Raw genomic sequence first — 15069 nt, 5'->3', positions numbered from 1 at the left:
TAAATTTTGTTTTGTTTTTTGAGACTGAGTTTTTCTAAGTAGCCCTGGCCAACAGGAATTCCCTCTATACATCAGGCTTATCTGACTGCCTCTGCCTTCCATGTGCTGGGATTAAAGGTGTGAGCCACCACAGCCCAGCTAAATTTTTTTAGATTTTATTATTTTATTTCTATAAGCATTTTGCTTGCATGTGTAATGTGTTCCATGTGCATGCCCAGTGTCTTTGGAAGTCAGAAGAGGGCATTGGATTCCCCTGGGTCTGGAGTTATGAATGATGTGAGCCACCATATGGGTGCTGGGAATCTAGTCTGATTCTCTGTAAGAGCAACAATGGCTCTGTATCACTGAGCTATCTTTTCAGATCCTCGGTTTTTCAAAAATACTTAGTTTTATTTTATGTGTATGGGTGTTTTTGCCTGCATGTGTCTGTATGCATGTATGTTTGTATGCATGTATGAAGGTCATGATCACAGTTGTTTGTTGTGGCTCCAAAGGCAACTAGTCTTGCTGCCTGGGTATCCATTTCCTCCTGCCAACAGCAGCACTCAGAGGCCCACCAGAGGCCCTGGAAGATGTCAAAGGGAGCCTTGAATATCACTCCCAGGAGGAAGCTGCTCCTTCCTCTGAAACTTCTTCATGGCTGATTATAACTGATTAAAAACTTGATTGGTTTGTAATAATAATAATAATAATAATAATAATAATAATAATAATAATAATAATAAGGGCTGGAGAGATGGCTCAGAGGTTAAAAGCACTGACTGCTCTTCCAAAGGTTCTGAGTTCAATCCCTAGCAACCACAAGGTGGCTCTCAACCATCTGTAATGGGATCTAATGCCCTCTTCTGGTGTGTCTGAAGACAGCTACAGTGTGCTCATATGCATAGAGTAAATAAATCTTAAAAACAAACAAACAAACAAAAAAAAACCCACTTGATTGGTGAAAGGTTGGAATGTTGCAGATCCAGGTCTAATTCAATGATCTTGGACTGTTTCTAGTCTCTTAAGTAGCCATTCCTTGCTCACCTCTATGTCTAACCTAACTGATATCCTGTAACTAAGGGAAAAAACATAGAAATGTATCAACCTAACAAAACCCTTCTTTTCACTGATTAAAAGGGTAACAGTATCATCAGATACTATCTGAGGCCTCTTGCTGATATGTCCCTGATTTTCTGTAACTGCATACTTAGCATTTCCACCAATGTATTTGAGTTTTTGTTTTGCTTGTTTGTTTGTTTTGAGACAGTATCTCTCTGTGTAGCCCTGGCTGTACTGGAACTCACTCTGTAGACCAGGATTGGCTTGAACTCACAGAGGTCCACCTGCCTCTGCCTCTCCACTGTTGGGATTAAAGGTGTGCACCATCAACACTGGGCTCCATCAATAGATTAGAACAAACTATTGATTTACAACTTTCTTCTGTTACTATAAAAACTTCAAATTAGTAACAGTTGGAACATAGAATTTGGGGTGATCTAAAATCTGTGTTCCCCGTCCATAGTCATACTGGATTCCAGAATAAACTATACCTTACTCCCTTTGAAGAGAGAGAACCGTTTCTTTTATGGACAACTATGCAACGCCTCATGACTCAAAGATAGAGATAGAGACAAAGAAAGCTGGACTCATGTTGGTTTTCTCAGGTTACTTAGCTTTATTTCCTCCCCATCTGGAAGCCCCATTTGGCTCTGGAATAATTCAACTCTGAGTCTCCTGGAGCCTGGCCTTGGTAAATGATAACTCTGAATGGTAAATGTCTTCTAGTGCCTAGGAACTTCTGGTTTTGTCCTAAGCCTTCAGTAACTTCAGTCCCCACCCCCAGGCGGGAAGGAGAAAACATACCCACATGCAAATTATAACCACCTTCTGCTGAGAGTTCAGGCATGTGCATGAGCTTATGCTGGCAAGATGCCCCCTGACCTGCTAGCCTATAGCAGGACCTGCAGATCCTACACCAAGAACCAGTAAGCTTTTTCTGTAAGGTGCCAATAGGTCAATATGTAGGCTTTGCAGACCATAGAGCCTTTGGTAAGCTCTTGACTCTTCACAGCCACACACACACAAGCAAATACATAGGTGGTGGCTATTTTTAATTAATTAATTAATTAATAGCCCTGGCTGTCCTGGAACTCACAGAGATTTGCCTGCCTCTGCCTCTTGGTTGCTGGGGTTACCACTGCCAGCCATGCAATAATTTCTTAAACAGTGGAAAAATGAACATGGATAATTTGAGTCTCCTTTTTCAAAGACTCGTAAGTGTATATATCTGCGCGAGTGTAAGCTGTATATGAGTGGATGCCAGCGGAGGCCAGAAGAGGGCATCAGGATTATATGCAGTTGTGAGCCACCCAATGTGGCTGCTGGGAAGCCAACTTACATACTCCAGAAGAACATAAGCATTATTAGTCACTGGACCATTCTTTCTATGAATGGCTTTGTTCATCTTTTGTTGTTATTGCTGGGTTTTTGTTTTTTAGAGACAGGATTTTCCTGTGTAACCTGGCTGTCTTGTGTTTCAGTAAATATTTAAAAGTCGTCTATGTTCCTGACTGAAGCATGTGTGGCCCTGCACCTGCCCAAGAGCTCTGGATTTACCAATGAAAGACACAGCACAGCATTATTTTTAATAGGCCTTACTAGCTCAACGGCCGGGCCATTCCTGAACCTCCACATTGCTAACATTCCCCTCCAATATTCCTGAATTAATATTTGCTAAGTCTATATTTCATCTCTGCTACCTGAGACCCAGTCGGGGGAGTGGCTTCTGGGGCCGATACCCTGACTCTTAACATGTCAACGGGCTCTTAAGTCTGATCTCTCTGGTTCCTTGTCATGGTGTCTCTGCTCCTTCTTCCCTCTGTTTCTTGCCCAGAAATCCTAAAAGTGCTGCTTCTGTCCCCCTGCCCAGCCATTGGTCATTGGCTCTTTATTGACCTGTCCAAAAAAAAAAAAAAAAAAAAAAAAACTGTAGGCAGGGACCTGCAGCGGACTTCCATGTAAACACAAATCAAACCCCCAACAGTCCTGGATTTCACTCTGTAGACCCGGCTGGCCTAGAAATCTGCTTGCCTCTGCCTGCCTCTGCCTCCCAAGTGCTGGGGTTAAAGGTGTATGCTATCACTCCTGACCATGACCTAGTAATTTTTTTAAAGAATTATTTATTTATTTTATGTTGCTGTCTTCAGACACCAGAAGAGGGCATCCGATCCCATTACAGATGGTTGTGAGCTACCATGTTGGTTGCTGGGAATTGAACTCAGGACCTTTGGAAGAATAGTCAGTGCTTTTAACTGCTGAGCCATCTCCCTAGCCCCAACTCAGGTTGGAGTGATGGCTCCGTACTTAAGAGTGCTTGTTGCTCTGGCAGAGGACATGGTATGGGTGCCCAGGACCCACATGGTGGCTCATGACTGTATCTAACTCCAGTTTCAGGGGAAGCTGATTCCCTTTTCGGGTCTCCTCAGTCACAAGTGGAGAATAGATTATATATAAAAGCAAAACATGTATACATATGAAATAAATTTTAAAATAAAAAAAAACTCCATGTGTATATGAGAGACAGCAAGTCTGTGATTAAGTGTTTGTGGGGGTCTAAATGCAAATCACAGGATTCATTTTTCTATGTCTGGACTGTCTTGACCCCGCCGGCTCCCAGATAATGACCCAGAGACTCATTACTTATTGAGTGTAGGCCTTTGCTGGCTACCTCCCAGATAGCTCTAATACAACTAATTGTAGTTCATGTCTCTCGGTTTGTTACGTGGCCCGCTACCTCAGTCAGTCCGGGTACAGCTGACTTCCTCTGTGTTTCAGTGGCAAATTCCCCAGTGTCTGATTATTCCCATAGTCTATACCTCTAACTGGAAGTCCCGCCTTCCCTTTCCCTTCTGGTTATGGTTATAGGCGGTCAGCTCTTTATTAAAACCAAGCATAGGGCTGTGGAGATGGCTCAGAAGTTAAGAGCATTGACTGTTCTTCCAGAGGTCCTGAGTTCAATTCTCAGCAACCACATGGTAGCTCACAAGCATCCGTAATGGGATCTAATACACCTCTTTGGATGTATCTGAAATCTGAAGACAGCAACAGTGTATTCACATACATAAAATAAATACTTTTTTTTTTTAAGATTTCATTCATTTAATGTGAGCACACTGTTGTTGTCCTCAGACACACCAGAAGAGGGCATCAGATCCCATTACAGATGGTTGTGAGCCACCATGTGGTTGCTGGGAATTGAACTCAGGACCTCTGGAAGAGCAGCCAGTGCTCTTAACCACTGAGCCATCTCTCTAGTCCAAATAAATAAATTCTTAAAAAGCCAATCAGAGAATGCCTTAGGCAGGTGAGGAAGGATGAAAACACACCTTCACATACTGTATAAAAATGCTATACTAACATTTCTCCTTCTACAATGTAGGTCTTGGGGATTAACTCAGGTTTTCAGGTGCCTATATCTACTGAGTCACCTCAGGGTCTGCTTCAATCACAGCCCGCTTGATTTAATGAGGCAGGACCTCTTAACTCACCCCAGAGCTTAAAGATAAAGCTTTTTGCCTAGCCAGCTTGTTCTAATGATCTGTCCTGGAATTACATCACATTTGGATGGCTGGCACTTTTAACCTTTGAGCTACCTCCCCAGCTTGTCACAACATATTCTTTTGAGTTTTCTTCAACTACTTAAAAATGTAGTAAAAGCTATCTTGTTGCCAAATGAAATGGGTTGGGTTAGTGTTGTCTCTTAGCCTGTATGTATTCATTGTTCTATATTATCAAGACATGTCATTTCCTGTATTTCACTCACATAGTAACAGTTGTGTTACTTGTGATAGGATTCCATTACTACTACTACTACTACTACTACTACTACTACTATTGGGTTTTCAAGACAGGGTTTCCCCATGTATCCTTGACTGTGCTGAAACTTGCTTTGTAGACCAAGCTGGCCTCGAACTCACAGGAATCTGCCTGCCTCTGCCTCCTGAGAGCTGAGGTTAAAGATGTGTGCCACCACCGCCAGGCTGTGATAGGATACTTAGTATTGTCTGCCAGGTTGGAAGTTAGCTCTTAAAGGGAAGTGACAGGATTTTTTTTTTTTTGTTTTGTTTTTGTTTCATTTTTTTCAAAATTTAGCATATTTTCTTATTAAAACATCCTCTGTTATGTGAATCCTGAGAATGTTCACATGAGCAATAAATTATATAAATAGCAATGATTTTCTAATTTGCAGGGTTTTATTATCAAATTTACAGATACTTCCAAGAGGTAGAAATGTGTTTTATATTCACACAATGACTTGTTAAGGCTTTCTTTAAAAAATTACTTTAAAAAAAGCTTAGCCTTGGGGTGGGGGAATAAAAGGGATAAAATCTCAAATATAAATACACAGTATCTAATAAAAATTATGGGAAAAAAAAGCTTAGCCTTTGTACTCTCAGTGTCAGCATGAAGCCCGGCTATACCAGTCTTTTTATGTTAAATAAGCCAGAGGCATTTGGAAGAGGAAACCTGTGTTTCTTCTTGTTGGTGATTGGCGTGTGAGGGGCCAGCTCACTGAGGACAGTGCTACCCTCTGGGTAATAGCTCCTGGCCCAGAGCTATTAGAAAGAGGGATGTGTGAGCCACTGGGAGCAAGTCAGTAAGCAGCTGTCCTATGTCCTATCCCTGTACTGCTTGAGGCCCTATGGTGACTTCCCTTACTGACGGAGTGTGGCATGAGATGTAAGCTGAAAGAAACCCTTCCCTCTTCAGGTTGTTTTGGTCGAGGCCTTTTATTATAGCAATAGAGAAGCCCCAAGATAGGATTCTGGTTGACGAAATTAACAGAACTGGGTGGTATAGTACAACCTGTAATCCTAACATTCAGGAGGTAGAGTCAGGTGAATTCTGAGATACAGGTCAGCCTAGACTACATAGTAAGACTTTTTTTTTTTTTTTTTAATTTTGAGACAGGGTCTCTTGTGGCCCCAGACTCCTCAAACTCACTTTGTAACAGGATGACCTTGACATTTAGAAACGAGTTAAACAGCTCAAACAATGGCAGGATGTAAAGGCTCGGAGAACACAGGAGATCAGTGGAGGAGAGAGGGAACTGGATGAGAAGAGAGGTGAGGACCATGGGACAGTTGCTGAACCCAAGAAGAGGCAGATAGTTCTCATTTAGCTTATCACTGCATTTGCAGTATTTTGCTTTGAGCTCGGCATGTAAACCACACCCAGAAAACCCGTGAACTGAAATTTAAACCAAAACCACACATCTCAAGAGCAGTTAGAGTAGTATTTTGCTCGCAGGAAATGCTTCAGGAGAGAGGAAGTGGGAATGCTGCTGAGACCTGAGAGCTTCCGGGTTGAGTTGAGCTTGGTCTCTCTTGACAAGCAGATTACCGATGTGTGTATTTCGTCTACCTTGTCCTGGTATTCAGAGAAATTCATCCAGACTCATCTCTGGGGTTAGTCTGGTGCTGCTATTGGTGTTGGTATGCACGACAAAAGCTGTACATAAGGATTGGTTCGTCTTGGGACAACCAGATCTTGGGGTACAGAATTGAGCATTTAATACAAAATCAGGCCAACCCTAACATCTGTTTTCAAAAAGCTCACAGCCTGTTGATGACAGAAGGGGTGCTGTAGTCCCTGAGCAGCACACCGAAAGGAACTGTCTAAACGGCAGCAACTGCTTCCCCCACCTCTGCCCGTCGTGAGGTACTACCACACGTGGCATCAACTCTCCAGCCTCCATTCACAGTTCAACGGTGATGGCATTTTAGGCCATCCTAATCCATGGGCCCAATACTGGGAAAAGGGTGGGGGGGAAAGCCACCAATCCTTGAGCTTCCCAAGTTCGGGGACTTGAAATTCCACCAATCCGTACTCTGAAAAATCTCTGTCCTGAAAAGCCCCACCCCCAAATAAATCCTATATAAGCTCTGTCCTCTGTTCTCCTGCCTGCTGTCCACTTCTAGGAGCGGAGACAGCCACTTTTGGATTCGTCTTTCTGTACCCTGAACCCTCCCAATAAATCTCTTTTTGAGATTTGCTGCCTGTTGTGACTTTCTCAGTGGAAGAAGCCAAGAAGAAGCAACAAAGAGAAGAAGTGAAGAAGGATCAGGGCAGAGGCTCCCGGGCAATGCCTCTGCTGAGGAAGCTTCCTCTCAGAGCTGTGTGGTTCCTGGGCTTTCCGAATCCCAGGATACCATTCCATCTGAACAGGAACGTTTTCAGTAGGTACTACAGTATAGAGATTGGAGTAGCCACTAGTAAATGCACGACAGAAAAGGTGACATTGGAACGCATACATGTGCAGCATTCATTTGGGCAAGTAACTGTAGAGAGAAAACCAGGCAGCTGTAAAGCCGTGTGTGATTAAAGAAGAAAACACAAATTCCAGGGCTTCACTTTCCAAGACATTTGTGGCTCAGTGGGTACATCATACTTCCTGGGCCCGTACTCTTAAAAAACCTCTCTGGGCCAAGTTTGAGGCCAGCCTGGTCTAGTGTTTCAGGATAGCCAGGGATACAGAGAAATCCTGCCTAGAACCGCCCCCTACCCCCCAAATCACCCAAAACTAAAAACCTCTTTAGGCTCTTATTGTCATTAAATGGGACTGCAGGCGGCTGTAGGAGAAAATATGATTCTCCTCCGGGCTTCTGGGTCCCCTGAGGTCACACTATCAAAACAACTCTTTTCCATTTTGCATTGCATTTTCCGGACTCCGGGTGATCGTTAAGTGCCTTCCTTTGTCAGGGCCTCCCAACAACTAAATTATGAACCTCGCTTTATACACAAACGATCTGCTCAAGGTCAGAAAGCGGGAAAAGGGTAGGGCAAAGAATGAGGTCTGGTGGCCACAAAACCAGAAACTTTCCGGGGACATAAGCAAGCAGATGAGTGGGTGGGGCTCAGGCCCTCCCTCAGTTCCCCGGAGAGGCCTCTCCAAAATGGTGGGGGCAGTGGCGTCAGCAACGCCCCGGCCTCTTCCGTCCACCTCCCTCCCTCTTCCTCAGGCCACCCAGGCTGGAGCGGGGGTAGGGGGATGGAGACACAACGCAGCTGCCCACGTGACCGCCGATCTTTGGGCGCGTGACGCAAAGCGGCGGGCCCAACGCTCGCTTAGCTTTGTGGGAAATGGAGTTCAAGAGGACGTCCGCTGAGTCAGAAGAGAGGATCCTAGGACTACACTTCCCAGGAGGTAGCGGACCGAGGCGGTAGCCGCCGTCGTCCGAGAGCGGGGACGCGGGGCGCGCTATCGGGCGGGGGCGAGGTTCGGGCCGGTTGTGCCGTTGCGAGACTGCAGCTGTAGTCGCTTCGGCCGCTCAAGGTGAGTGAACGCAGCTGATGGGAGTTAGGACACCTCAACTAATCTCTGTGTTTTGGGGTTTTTCTCTTTTCTCGGTGCCGGCTGGTCCCCGGCGAGTGGAAGGCCTAGCGTACGGCGGCTCCCCCACGCTGAGCCCGGGCCTGCTCCATCGGCTCCTCCCCCTCCCCGCCCTTCAGCGCTTTCCTCCGCTCCGGCCTAGTTCTCCAGGCTCCGGCCTCCTTCTCTCTGGAACAGCTTGCACACTTCTGTGCACTGTGCGGGACCGACAGCTCCCACCAACTCTACATTCCCCTTACCCTGGTTGGACGAACCCCATTATTTAACATTTCTTTTTTTCCGGGAACTCTTGAACGCCCTTCCCCCACCGAGTCTCTATTGGCCTGGTTCCGTCTTCTAGGACGCATGTGGCAGATAACACGCTAAATGTTAATACTTCCTTCCGTTTCTTTTATTGTTTGCTTTTTTGTTTTTATTTTTATTTTTTTGTTTTTTTTCTTCCTCCTCCTTTGTGGCCAAAAGAGGCAGAGTCCAAGTTTATTTCCTATCGGAAAAAATAGTTGCCAGTTTTTTCCTTTGGTTGCAAGTGAGGCTGACTTGCGTTCCTTTGGTGAATGGCGTGTGCCCTGCTTATGAGAAGCAGTTGTGTCCCACACTTAAACTTTTTTCTCTTTTCTTTGCTCTTCTGAATCTTAACGGGTGGAGCGTGGCGGCGGTAGTTGGCGGCAACATTGGTGGCCCAGAAGTTGGAAGCCATCGGTGAGAGTACAGTGTTAACGGGGAGGTTGTTTATTGGATAGAAGAAATGTGGCAAGGACGTAATAGGACAGAGCCAGTAAAGTCGACTTTACCAGCTTTTGATTTTAAATTTTAGTTTTTACTTCCACGTACTTTTTTTTTTCTTTCTTCCTTTTCTAAGATGCAGTGCACAGCCCTGGCTACCTTTAGTGGGTTATTGTAAATATTCAATGAAATTAACTGAAGATTAGCCCCTTGTTACCGTTCAGATCTTTCCTAGTTTTGTTTGTGGAGAAATTGTCTGACTAGTCAAACCTATTTAGACAGCTTAAACGTATATATTCTATATAAAAAAAGACAGCTGGTGCCTTGAAACTTGTGAAAAAAAACCAGTTCTTTGCAGTTTTTTAGTTCTTTGTTTGCAGACCTGTATACTGAATTAATGTTAATACTTTGCGAATCAAAAGGTAATGCAACTATTTCGGCATGATTGCATATATATATATATATATATATATATATATGTATGTACGTATGTATGTATTTATTTATTTATTTTTGCTTTTGCCCCATACAAGGTTCAGACTGGCCTCTAAATTGTATGTAGCTGATATTGGCCTTGAATTCTTGAGCCTCCCGCTTCTACCTCAGTGCTGTTTTTTTTTTTTTTTTTTTTTTTTTTTTAAAACAGGCTTTGCCTCTATACCCAACTCGGTTTTTTTCTTGTGTGTGTGTGTTTTGTTTTTTTAAAGAGGTACACGTATGACTGTGTACCTCTGGCTGATACCAGCCTCCTGCTGCCTCTCAAAGGTGAGCCCATCATTCTGGTTTGATTACATTTTGTAAAAAGAACTTGTTGGAGGTTACTATATGGCTGGATGACTGGGTGTGGTGGTTCTTTAATCACACCAAGGCACTGCTGGTAGGCAGGTTTCTGAGTTCCAGGCCAGCCAGAATTGCATAGTGAGAACCTGTCTCAGGAGAGAAAGAGACAGACTTTTTAATTGTTTTTTTTTTTTTTTTTTTAATTTTTTTTACTACCCATGTAGGATCTCTAGTTTTAGAGATTGATTTAGTCTCTAGGTAAGGCCTCTCCTCCTGCATGTTGGTGACTGCTCAGGTGAACAGTCACACTTAGTAAGATTGATATTTTAGTCTGCAGACTAAGTACAGTTCTGGCAATCTTAAGTATTGGGTTTCCTTAGTGCAAAAGAAAGAGAAAACTGTGACAGCTGGGCTAGGTAGAGCATACATTTAAGACTTGAGAAGCAGAGACAGGTGATCTCTCAGTTCAAGATCAGCCTGGTTTGCTTAATTCTAGGGCAGCTGGGCCTGTGTAGAGATCTTCTCTTCAACAAACCAAAACTATATTATGAAAAGTGATCTGCTTTGTATTAGTTAATTTTTGGAAGAAACTTTTGCAGTGTGTCCAAGATTTGCACAAAAGAGGTATTAGGCTGCCTGAAGAGCTCAAACTTAAGTTCATTTTAGTTTTTTTCCCCCCTTTGAGACAGGATCTCTGAGTTTAGGCTGTCTTGGTGATGTCTTAAGGACACCAGCCACCATGCCTGGCTTTTATATAGTTTACATTGGGTAGATTTTTAGAATGCTACCTTGCCTCTTAGGAGAATTATGAGATCCTGAATTAAAGAAATGTAATTAATGCTTTCGACCAAGTACTAGATTTTGGTAGATTGCTTCATAAATATCTAGGGTCAACGAACTAAATAGCTATGAGTGGGTGAATGATTCAGTAGTGCCTGCATATTCCCAGCACGTGGTTAGGCTTTGAGAAGTCAATGCAGGAAGCCAAGGCAGTGTGATTACCAGCTGAAGGCCTGCCTGGCAGCTGATATGTACATCAGGTTGGCCTCAGCTTCTTCCTCCTGAGTACTTGGACTAGAGGAATGTTACCCTACCTGGCTAGAGTTCTTTTGGAGAAAAGTAAGGAACCAGTTTTGTGGGTATTAAAGAGAGAATACTCAGGAGGAAGGAATAGTAGGTGCTCAAACAGGAATAGGTAAATTTTCTTCTTGATTGTTTGCTCTTTCTTTTTTTTTAAAGAAAGCCAAGTATGGTCAACAGGCATGAATGTTTTAATTTGAATTAAGAGATACGGTAGGTTGGTGAAGGGATTTTTCACCAGTACAGATGAAGACAGGAAAGATTTGTGACGTAGGTTATGGGAAGCAGTTCATATATTAAATCATTTTTGCAGAGCTTGGTGTCTATCGGGGGTAATGAAGAGGCTAATCTACTAGTCTAGGCTGGAGATAGCACTAGCCTAGTGTAGAATGGATAGAGGTGTATGATAGAATTATAGCATAGACGTTGGGGATTAGCTTTATGTTCTCCAGTGTCAAGACAGTATTACTGTATGATCCAGAGAGTTCAAGATGGCCAGGATCTCTGTATAATTTTTATGCAATGTGCACATTTTTAGAAATGTCTATTATATTTATAAATATCAAAAAGTTTAGCTTTGTGAGAGAGAGGCTAAGGAGGTTCAGATAGAGTTCCAGGACAGACAGGGATACAGAGACCCTGTTTTGAGTCCCCTGCCCCCCAAAAGGTTGTGATGAAGCCCCTTTCTATAACTAATAAATGCTAATTAAACACCAAAGAGCACTTGCTTTAGATCTTGTAATGTAGGATTATAACCTATAAAAAGGTAAAGGCCTAAAAGATTGTCTTAATTAGTCTTTAAAGAAACTTTTTTTTTTTCAAAGAAATAATTAAATGATGTGCTTTAGAAATTAGATATTCTTAGTTTCCTTTTGTCTTGAAGATGTGAGGAAGCTAAAATTTAGTTTCACATAAGTTAATTTGCTGTTTTGTTTACATTGGGGTTTTTTCCCTCTTTTTTTTTTTTTTTTTTTGGAGACAGTTTCTGTGTAGACCTGTCTGGCCTCAAACTCAAAGATCCCCCTAACGCCTTCTTTGCTTCTTGAGTGCTGGGATTAAAGGTATGGGCCACCTCCACCTGTCTTTTTTTTTTTTTTTTAAAGACTGGTTGCCCAGGCTGCCCTTAACTTGGCAAATATCTGAAGACGGCTCAACTGGCTCCTTTAGATCTTGTTTGTAGATATTTTAGTGGCAGAAGTGGAAAGTCTGGTGTGAGAACAGGTGGTTTTCAGGTCTGCATTAAAAAGTATGCTTTATTGAAAGCATAGGAGATATATCTGCCTTAGGTGCTAATGGAATTTCCATGTTTTTATGGTAGAGGTTGAAAAATTAAGTCTCTTGGACTAAATCCAGTCTGTAGATTGATTTTGTTTGGTTTACATGGAGTTAAATTGAATGAATTGTTAGTATTTGAAAATAGATATATGTAAATACAGATTTGGGCTGCTCTTGAAAAATTAATTCTAGCAAGCTGTAGATCTGTTTGTTTTATAGCAGTGATCTCTTGTGATTGAGATGTGTCTTTTCGTGGTTGCCACAGACCTCCTCACCCTTACCACAGCCTGATAGGGATCCAGACATGGGGCAGTGTCCTCCTGGTCTGTTTATTGCAGGCATTTTAATCTGCTGTCCCATTCTGCACTTGTGATGCAGGTCTCTGAGTGTTCTGTAACTGGGTGTGGAGGGGCTGGCTTTCAGACCTGACAGTACCAGTATGATCAGTTCAGAGAGTCTGGCCTACTAGAGATTTAGCATTTTACTTTCTGCAGCCACCTCTTCACTTCGGGGAAAGAAAAAAATGCTGGTGCCTTATTTCCTTGGTGGCTTTTATTTATTTATTTGGGCTTTATTTAATCTTAAATTTTGTTTTCTGAAACTTTTATTAAAAATTTTTTTCCCTCACTATCTTGATTACAGACAGCCCTTTGAGACAGGGTCTCTACAAACTTGGCTCTTTTAGAGCTCACTTTGTAGAACAGGCTGACCTGCTCAGAGAGTTACACTTGCTTCCTCCTAAGTGCTGGGATCCAAGGCTGGCCTGATAACATTTTTTAGAAAGTTTTCTTTGTCTGTTTGTTTGTTTGTTTCTTTCTTTCTTTTAAAGGGAGGGTCCCCTAAAACAGGAAGTACTTTGTTTTGGAACTGAAGCACAAGGAGTTTTAGAAGGCAGTGCCTTTAAAAAGATCTGCCCTTGCCTTTTTAGCTTATTTATATTCAGTCTCTCTCTCTCTTTCTCTCCCTCCCTCCCTCTCCCTCCCTCTCTCTCTCCCCCTCCCCCCTCTTTTTTTTTTTTTTTTTTTTGCTTTCCTTTGCTTTGCTTTGTAGTATCTGAAATGTAACTGCAAGCTTAGTCTGTCTCAGAAGGCCAAACAAAGGGAAAGGCCAAGTCCAAGAGTTTGGACTGGTTGTCTGAGATTTACCATGGTTTGCCCTGGTTGTGCCTTTAGTTCCAATGGCTTCTGAAGCTGAGGCTCATGATCACTTACTTTCAAGGTCAACATTAACAAGTCTGAAGTAAGTCCTAGTAGCAAAGCACAGCAAGACTGCCTCAAATGAAAACTCTGAGGGGCTTTAGGATGTGGGGAGCCTACTTAGCATTCTGAGGCTCTAGGTTCAAATTCTGATACTGCTTAAAAAAACAACCCCTGGAATTAATTGAATTATTTTGTTGTTTTGTTTTGAGAGTTTCTCTGTGTAGCCCTGGTTGTCCTGACTCTGTAGACCAGACCAGGCTGGCCTCAAATTTAGAGACTACCACCTTTCTGAGCTCTGGGTTAAAGGAATGAGTCCCTGCTACCAAGCTCACTCTGCTCTTTATTAACATTCGAGAGATGATTGTGCTTTAAGACTTGACAACTGCTCAAAGGAAGGGGGCAGTAAATGGAAAGAGGAAAAACAGTGTCATTTGTGAATGACCAGATGGAGAAGGGTGGTTAGCTTCTATGAAAGAAAAGTGGACAAACTCAGAGTGATTGTAACTTCATAAGTGACACTGAGAATTTTTATTTTTAAAATTAATACAAATCTGTGAAAGCCATTGCTTTGCTTTTAGTAGTTCTTTTTCTTTGGGATAAATGATTAAGAACTGACTTCCCTCTATTTTAGTAGAAAGGTTGAGTTACGGAGAATTGATAGAATGGTTCACTGAGATGAGGGTGTTTCTAAAGTTATTCAGGAAATTTCATTGTGAGAAAGCCAGCATTACTTCAGGAGGCTTTGGCTTTTATTCTTAGCATCAATGATAGTAAAACTAGTATCTTGGAGTCTTAACCAATATTAGGAAAGAAAGAAAGGTGCTTACCAGTGAATCTGATGATTAGAGTCTGACCCCCAAGTCCCAGATGGTGAAGGAGAGAACTGACTCCTGCAAATTGTTCTCTGATGCTTGCATGTGGGTGTTTAAGAAACAAAACTTTGAGAATGAATGAGAATCTGCTGATCAGAGTGGTTTATACCTTTGGTCCTATCACTCTGTAGTGGATTTCTAGCGTTCAGTCCCATCTTAGGCTATATAGTGAGTCCCAGGCTAGTCGAGGCTACACAGTGAAAGCTGTATCTAAATTCTTTTAAGGTTTATTTATTATATATAACTACACTGTAGCTGTCTTCAGACACACCTGAAGGTGTTGTGATTACAGATGGTTGTGAGCCACCATGTAGTTGCTGGGATTTGAACTCAGGACCTCTAGAAGATCATCCAGTGCTCTTAACCACTGAGCCATCTCTTCAGACCCAAAAGCTGTATCTAAAAGAAGCGACCAGAGAGATGACTCAGAGCTTAAGAGCAGGCACTGTTATTGCAGAGGACTCAGGTTAGAGTCTCAGCACCCATGTTTGGTGGCTCACAACTGCTTTTAGCTGCCTCTTAAGAGTTTGGGCATCCTCTTCTTACAGGGCAAGCACTTTACCATCTTTTCAGCTTTTTTGTTTTAAAGATGGGGTTTTTCCGTGTAGCTTTGACTGTTTTGAAACTTAGATCCTCCTGCCTCTGCCTTTGTGCTGGGATTAAACTGACCAAACTTTATCAGCTTTTAATAGGCTTTTGAATACAAATTACTTGGAACTTCTGGAAGAAAATTTTTTTATTCCTTGTCTATTTTGAGAATAATGTG

General features: G+C 42.5%; 1 protein-coding gene across 2 annotated transcripts in view; it reads left to right on the top strand.

The window, feature by feature from the left end:
- The first annotated feature begins 8231 nt into the window (after positions 1 to 8231).
- The window catches only part of THRAP3 (thyroid hormone receptor associated protein 3), a 37974-nt gene continuing 31136 nt past the window's right edge, over positions 8232 to 15069 (top strand). The window contains exon 1 of one of the 2 annotated variants that reach the window (XM_080921178.1): positions 8232 to 8317. The gene's annotated coding sequence lies outside the window, so the exon portion shown is untranslated. Of the gene's footprint in view, positions 8318 to 8955; positions 9074 to 15069 lie in introns of those variants that run through there. The other variant, XM_080921179.1, reaches the window with a different exon arrangement.

This window comes from Micromys minutus (assembly GCF_963924665.1).
Source record: "Micromys minutus genome assembly, chromosome: 9".
NCBI lineage: Eukaryota > Metazoa > Chordata > Mammalia > Rodentia > Muridae > Micromys > Micromys minutus.
This window is presented reverse-complemented; position numbering and strand designations above follow the sequence as displayed.